This window comes from Haliotis asinina, unplaced genomic scaffold (assembly GCF_037392515.1).
Source record: "Haliotis asinina isolate JCU_RB_2024 unplaced genomic scaffold, JCU_Hal_asi_v2 scaffold_17, whole genome shotgun sequence".
Lineage (NCBI taxonomy): Eukaryota > Metazoa > Mollusca > Gastropoda > Lepetellida > Haliotidae > Haliotis > Haliotis asinina.
In genome coordinates, this window is record NW_027133889.1 from 2,678,357 (window position 1) to 2,687,105 (window position 8,749).

The 8,749-nt window shown below is 38.3% G+C and overlaps 1 protein-coding gene across 2 annotated transcripts in view; it reads right to left on the reverse strand.

The window, feature by feature from the left end:
• The window catches only part of LOC137269814 (monocarboxylate transporter 12-like), a 29,843-nt gene extending 21,363 nt beyond the window's left edge, over positions 1-8,480 (reverse strand). Inside the window, exon 1 of one of the 2 annotated variants that reach the window (XM_067803651.1) lies at positions 8,344-8,480. The gene's annotated coding sequence lies outside the window, so the exon portion shown is untranslated. Of the gene's footprint in view, positions 1-2,831; positions 2,959-8,343 lie in introns of those variants that run through there. The other variant, XM_067803652.1, reaches the window with a different exon arrangement.
• Between the last annotated feature and the right edge of the window lie 269 nt (positions 8,481-8,749).

Sequence of the window (8,749 nt, forward strand, 5' to 3'; positions counted from 1 at the left end):
TGGTCGAGCAAAAACTCAACGATCTGAAAGTGCCGTCAGACTCTGTACCAGGAGAGGCAGAAGAGTGAGTCAGTTTAGCTTTACGCCGTAGTCAGCACTATTGCAGCTATATGGCGGCGGTCTGTATATAATTTAGTCTGGACCAGACAATCCAGTGACCAACAGCATGAGCACCGATGTGGGCAATTTGGAACCGATATCATGTGTCAAAAAGGTCAGCGAGCCTGACCACTAGCCTGACCTGTTAGTCGCCTCTTAAGCATGGATTACTGGATTAAGTAGAAAAAGAAGTACCAAGACCACCAGTGAGAACTGTCCACCCGGAAACGTGGACTTGCGCTTGGAGACATTCATATGTTGTGCTATATACACTTTGAGTATCTCATGGAATGAATCTTGAAAAAAATGTAATATCTGTACTATGATTTCTGTGAATTGTGACCATTTGGATTCTTTATAGAGATATTGATAAAATAATTAATTTGTTATAAAGCAACAGTGCCATAACTGAACTGTACAGAATATAAATTTGTAATTTGTAAAGTTTGGTGCAATGTTTCACATCTTTCATTTTTGTTTCCTGTTGTGATTATTTGTGGCGACACGAAATATATTATAAAATGTCAAATATCAGTTTAGACATATTTCATTTTTTTACCAATTCAACTTCTCGTATCAACTTTGTAACTGTAAAAATATAGACTGGCCTTTGTTACAGATCACCAGTGTGATCAGGCCTTAAAGTCAATCCCCACCAAGCTCACTCCTGTGTTTTCACAATTCCCATGTAGATATATGTAATGTGAGCTAACCAACAAAAAATCTACTTTGAGCTCATACTCCTAACCACTTTATCGACAATACTAGCCGCCCGACGCCTTCACATTGGGAAACATATTTTGCAGACCATCATATCAAGGACTTTACTTTAAGTGGTTCATTCCTAAGTAAATCTGCTTGGCTGCCAGTTGTAATGAGACGTGTCTCGGAAAATGAACAAATCGTTTGAGACGGAGATATGCACTTGCACTGGATCTCTCACGGTTCTGTACAAGTCATACCTGCTCACAAAACGCTATGTAGTTTTCGGTATACAGTGGAAGCTGTCTAAACCGGCACTCATTGGGGCTGAAGAAATAATCCGGTTTAGACAATGTGCCAAAGCTGATATTAAATGTACAAGCTGGGGATGCGATTGAGATTTTATACCGGTGTTTACAACATGCCGGATTGGACAGATGCCGGTTTTAACGGCGTCCTCAGTAATACATCTCTCACATTTGAGATAACACGCAACTCTATGTCAAAACCGGATCAAGGGGGAAAGCGTCAAACGAATGTTAAAACTGCAGTCGACATTGTTTTCTCAATGATTGCCTTATCATTTTGATCTGTGAATATTTTTTCACACTTTTCTCACTTTTCGTCTGCCTTGCTGATACATGTGGTGATGAAAGTATACTGGACAACAATAGTTAGGGATATTTGTAAATTTTGAAATTATGAATAAGTATGTATTTATTCACTGACATTGTCATAAAATATCAGTCACAAAAATACCAATATCCCTAACTTGTTTTGCCCAGTATAAATATGTTTGGCAACGATGATGCGTTTTCACTGTTGCTTTATAAGACTTAACTGGCAAAACCGTGAATACACCATACTGTTATTTCAATATACATACGTTTTCACCAATATGTAACAGATGTATATCCGTTAGATATATACACCCAACTACAATTTGCACTATGTAAGTTATTTATTGAGCAGTAGCATAGCAAATCAAATGATATCATTATATATACGGAATTAATGCAAATACATGTATTGCAGATAATGTATTGTAAACAATGGCTAGATGTACGGATTCAGCTCTGCAGGGGAGAAAGACCATTCATTCAGTTATGCCGCTCAGTGTGATACGATCTAAGATAATAATTTATGATAGTAATTATTCCAACATATGCTGCAAACAGCGCGCGGGTGATTTTCCCTGGGTGTTTTTTTTCTTTCTTTTATTTCTTTTTTTTTCTTTTCCAGTTACATCGTGTGATATAATGACTGCTGTGAGCGAGTATTGTATTACGGAGCCGAGTCGACACCGAGTCTCCAACATGGGACACAGATCGTCAGCATAACGAGACCCTGTATACATTCTGTAAGCTGCCTACACAGAAGGTAAACAGAGACCATCCGTCACTGGACATGGGTCTTGATTCTGTTTATTTATTTTTAGGGTTTTCTTCTTGTTACACCAAACTATAATTGGCAATCCAGTTATCAACATGAGCATCGACATGAGCATTTTCGATACGATGACATGTGACATCCAAGTCACAGAGCCTGACCACAGGATTCCGTTAGTCTTATGACAAGGGTGGGCTACTGAAGACATGTTCTGATAGTCTTATGACAAGGGTGGGCTACTGAAGACAAGTTAGCATTAGTACAAGTATAGTGTGAGAAGTAAGATGATATTAACTGAAGGCAGCATCTGCTGACCCCAACAGAATAAGAATCCCACTATTCCACCTACAAATTCACCTGCAATGTCGATTTGATGCCAGCGTGTACAAAACCATAATGACATCGTATCTTCAATGGGCATAAACAAACTGAAATTTTCACCATAAAACGAATTACATTATTTCAAGGGAGCGATACTGTATTACCGACACGGATATCGTGGTCCTTCCTGTCTTCAGGATAATTCGATTACGAGTAGAATGATGATACTGCATTCGTATATTCGCTATTCGCGAAATGTCAGTTCAAACATCCACAAGACAATTACACCATAAGGACTGTACACATGAACACCATCATACCTTAAGATCCCTTATACAGACGTATGTCCTGCGCACTGTGCATAGAATACAAACCCGCGAGCTATTGTAATCCATCTGCCAGGAAAACCACGAACGTTCTGACAAAACGTACGTTATCCAGCCAAACAATGCAAGTAGATGCGAGTTGCCTCCCCTACCATTCATACTACTCGATAACAGTGATCTCTGGAAGTTCGCTTTGGTTGCTATGACAATGAACGGCAGAGTACGGACAGCGATTCTGCAAATGGATACAAAGTTAGAGTTCGGGAGGATTGCTTGTTAACAAGTGGGCATTAGTTAGTATCCACGGAATAACAGGAAATATGTTAATGCGGACGAATAAACACTGATGCCTGGCACGATATGACACGGAATCGTTCTGGTTACAACCCCAACCCCCAGCCCCCAACCCCCAACCCCCAACCTCCATTTTAGTGAAACAAATTCATAGTTAAAAAATAATAGTATATTGAAATCGAGCCCTGAGACTTTTTGACTTATTCATTTTCCTGAAGCTGAGGGAATCTGGACTTGTCACATCTTTTAGATTTGCATGGGTCTCCTTAGGTAATTATATTTGCTTTAGGGTCTGTACGACCAGGGATACTCTATAACACTCTATATAGGCTCCCTGGTACGACAGACTAGGCGTGTATCTGCGACGTCATCACTGGTCCCCGTCCTGAACAGCAGTTCCAAGAGAGATAACAGCATTCGGAATCACAGTCAAATAATGGGAGGAATACGCCTCGTTGGGACAGATACAGTCGACTGACAAAGGAGTCGCTCGGAGTCATTTGATTTCATCGGAGTTAGCTTAATGGCGACCATGTTTGTTTGCTGTTGTTTTATTAGGGTTGTTCATTTCAAAAAGACTAGTAGTTATCATGCAATTATATCGCAAAATAATAATGTTTAATAAAAAGTGTATATATATTCTTTACCTTTGTGTTTTCATTTTTAAATATCTGAATGTGTTAGTGAAGCATCTCCTAATTGTCAGTGAAACGGTTAAAGGTCACATATACTCTAATAGGGTACAAGTGCAAAATCACTTGCTGACATCGTTATAAATGAAACCCCGCCATTAAAACTGCTCATTTCGATCTTTAATTATCTTAAATCGACTTTTTTGTCAACATTGCAAAATTCTCAGCCGCAAACGAAATTTCAACCAATCAGAGCAGAGCGTCTCCGTGATGTAATAGTGGGTATAGAAACAAGGGTCTGTGCAGCATTCATCTACATTTCAGGGGTTGAACTATTTCGTTTACAGGTTGGTACAAACCTGAAATCGCGAAAGCTGTTGAGAAAAATGAAAGCTATATGTTCTCACAATCTACAATCATTTAGTTTTGTCTCCTGCTTTGCCTAGTTTTCTAGTTACAACCCTTGTTTTCATAGACGATTCTGTCAAAATCACTTGGTGTCGCTAGGTTGTAATCCGTGTTAGGTGGTATAAACCTACACGTTATTTGTCATCATTCACTTGATGCTCAGTTAATGAATATATAACAGGTATAATTAGTGGTAACGCCACATATATTACCCGACAAAGGCCTCCATTTGGTATTTATTTTGTCTGGATCGATCAAAGGATTAACCGATAACGCGCTGATTGATTAATTAGTTTTAAGGGGAAATAAATGGGGATTTGTCAAAAGGTAGTGTTTATGTATGTACATTTACTAATCTATACTGAGTACACTCTGTCGTGTCTGTGTCTATGTAAAACAACGCCCTTCTTTCAAGGATCAACCGCCAATACACTGATTGATGCTCATTACTGGCTAACTAAATAACTTTTTAAAAAGAATGACGCACATTATGCAATTAGTTGCCAGGTGTGCTATCTTGGGTAACCAATGAAACTATACAGCGATGTGAATAACCTGAAACAACACATCACGTTTTCGTATATTACACTGTTAAAAGACACATCACTTGGGAAATCTGCAAATGAATTATATATTACTTGTTTTTGTGGATATTGATTAGATATTAGATTGTTGAAAGACACATCACTTGGGAAATTTGCAGATGTTTTTGTGGATATTGATGGATACATTCCCCAAAGAAGGTAATAGCCTGACATTGCTCCTATAACTTTAATTTTAATATTTGCATTTTTGTTTTTAATACGTTGTCGTAGCTTTCAAGAGAATCATTGTTTTCGTCGTTAAGTGTAATGATGCAGAGACATACACTAGGGCGTGAGTGCGAATTATGATTCATATAGGAAAACTATGAAATGTCTACATATTACATTCCTGTCACACATTTGCAAATCGCTTCTTTTTATTAAGTTTCAAAATGCATACAAGTATGATTATAAAGTAATTAGGACCATGAGACCAAGTATAAAGACGTATATTGACAAGTGTCTACATGGATTTGACTTCACGATTTTCAAAAATGGCGGCGCCCTGTATGAGGATGAATGCTATTTAAGTTTGTTTTCACTGACTTACAAAATCAAAATTACTTTCTACTGGTAGTAAAATATGTATTTTAGGATTAGGATTTTACATGACATTGCTTATAACATAACAATTTCACTCTTGGAATCGGTCAATATAAGGGGTCAATATAATATTACTTACGATAATATTGTCACTTCGACCACAACCTCGTTTTGTGGAAGAAAGCGTTATATCCATGCAAAATCCTTTTGGCCATCAATGTGTAGTAAGCAGTCTTGATTTTATAAACTCGATGAAACTTGAACTCCTTTTTCTATCCTGGGAGCGTGGTACGGGATCAACCATCCGATTTAGTATATACCACAGGCTTCCACAAAGCTCACTTCGCACACACTAACAACCAATTTAAGCACAAACTACGGAGTCTGGTGGAAATCTGTGCATAGTGACACCATCACCCGACCCAAGGAACAATTGACGGCCACACAACAATTCGGCATGTCTTTGGTGACGTCGAGAAATCAGCAAAATGACGAGCTTCCTACACATTTTCTATACATTTAACTGAAAACCGTTCCTTCTATGACGTCACTGTAGGGCTCTGGCGGCAGAGTTACGTAACCTGTCTGCGGTTTCGTTTGCGGGCGAGAGAGAAGCAGACGGCCTTTTAGCAACTTTGAAGCGCTTGGTATTAATTAACCACTCGTTTTTTTTAAAAAGAAAATGGTGTTTCGTTTATGACTAACCAACAGTCTTTCATATGCAGTGATAAAAAGAGTACCAAAAACTTGAGTTTAGTGGTCCTTTACATTTGTGAATGAACAGTAGTTCCATCAACCAGTCATATTTTTGTCTGAATAGCTGACCAATTAATGCTGAGAATTGCAAAAATACACACCTGCGTTTATCACATAAATAATCACCTGTTTATCATCGTCCATATCAGTAACAATGTTCGATGTATAAGGCCAAGTTATAAGACATCAAATAGATTTGCTCTTATCAGTGTCAAAGGAAGGATTATCATAAAGCCTGTCTATGCCGTTTATTAAAATGTTAATGTCAATTTTATAAACAGTGGCCACTACACCCTGCTCCAGATATACCAACAGATATTAAAGAGTACGTCTTCTTTGACACTTTTTTCAGATTGGCAAACCACTGGATACCATTTGCCTTCTATTTTTATTGACAGCATTGATACACACCTATTATGATATGGTGTACTACACACCTATTATGATATGGTGTGATACACACCTATTATGATATGGTGTGATACACAACCGTTGTGATATGATGTGCTACACACTCGTTATGATGTGTTGTTGTGATACACACCCGTGATGATATGATGTAATACACACCCATTATGATATGATGTGATACACGCCCGTTATGATATGATGTGATACCCGTGATGATATGATGTAATACACACCCATTATGATATGATGTGATACACGCCCGTTATGATATGATGTGATACCCGTCATGATATGATATGTGATACACACCCATTATGATATGTGTTACAAACCCGTTATGATATGATGTGATATAAACTCGCAATAATATAATGTGATACAAACCCAGTGTGATATGCTGTGACACAAACTCGTTGTAATATGATGTAATAAACACCTGTTATGACGGGATGTGATGCAAACCTTGATGGTGTGATACGTGATACTAACTTTGCTGATATGATACTCCATACAAATCCATTGAGAAGATGCATATACACAAAAGAAAACACACAGCCAGTTGAAACTCGTTAGGTTCGGCTTGAACCAGTGTCCCTCACTATTCTCTCGGCTTGCACAATTTTTATTTAAACAACCTATCTCTGTGTAACTAGGTCAACACTCTAGCTGAGATCTGCCCGACACGGCTCATGTGCGATGAACTGGCCTATATGTATGTTTCTCGCAGCACAGAGGCTCGTACATATGGAAAACACTAAGTAGTGCTACAGTGTGAAAATGAGTGGATATCAACGTTTCTAACAAAGGAGACGCAATGTTTCTGGGTGTATTCTTACTTCTACCCGGTCAGTGATTCAGTGACTTACCATGTGATGCTAGTTTTTGTGCCTTAGAACAGAAACCATATACCGATACCGACATGTATAGATATCGTGCATGTGAAAAGCTGCGTATTAGTCTACAATTTTGTTCAGAGTTCGTCGATTTTAGTTTTATTGAGTTTGATCATTCACTTAACTCATGACAATAATCTTTTAAACATTTGATGGTCAGTATAGTGGCAGACACTGAGAAAGGCTCAACGTTCGAAAATTATCCTGGTAGCTGATAGTGAATTTCAGCCCTGCAACTATCCTTTCATAATGATTATATTACCATTAAAAAGAAGGGATATTTGATTGACACGATTGACAAATTGCATGCAAATAATGAAGCAAAAAGGGGGAAACAGATGATGAAGAGACATTACGGGGAATTGTGGCAATCTATGCCATTCCTTTGGCAATACAGAATCTCGCTCAAATGTCTACAGTTATCAGTTGTATCAACACAAGTAAGAAACATCTTTACCTTTATCAACAAGTGTTGACATAAATGATATCAATAGTCACGAGCGTTCAACTCTGAGACGGGAGGGCGAACGCACTGATAACAATGCCCTTGCATTTCATAAATGTCATGCATCTTTAGCAAGAACTGGCACTGTGTGGTTGCATATATAACTATATCACAATACCAGACCATTTTATACCATTAAAGCCAGTGCTTGAGATGCATTATTTGACATTGACCTAATTTAATGGTAATGTAGAAGGTCGCAGCCAAGGACATATATTATAACCTGTTCTGTTTTCAGTTATTGTCGACAAATAAATAAATGTCAAGTTCGAATCTGAACCAAAATCTGACACGAATCATGATATATATTAAATTATTCCAAGGAGACAATAGGTGTCTCCGAAAAAAGTTACTTTAGAGGAGGACAATGCACAGGGGGTTTGTCTGGCTATACTGACTGAACCTCCAAGAACAATACATTGCTCAAATTCACCCACATTGTTTCAAACTACGTATGTGTAAAATTTACAAAGTACGTACCACAAGTGCACAGGCTGTCGTATTTTTTTAGGACGAACAGGACATTAAAAGGCAGTGGCGGTAGACACCTCGAGCAGGGATCTTTGTTTGCCGGAGGTGAAATGCAAACTCTACATTGGTCACGTGGCTGTCGCTCTATCTATGACGTCACGTTAATAGTGACGTCAGAGGGACTCCGCGCGTTGTAGACAGGCCCCGTGCATGAGGTCAGCAATAGCTGCGCGACGCCATGATAAAATTCTGGAGTAGTTGTTTTTCATCTGCAGGGAATGAGTTGCAATTTAGGTTAACATGAAAGCCTTCAAATACTGAAAACAGAAAGAGTTAGCAATGGAGACAATTTAATTGTTCATGTGATTACATAAACACAGGTCAAGAATACACACACAATATCAACAAATGGCAT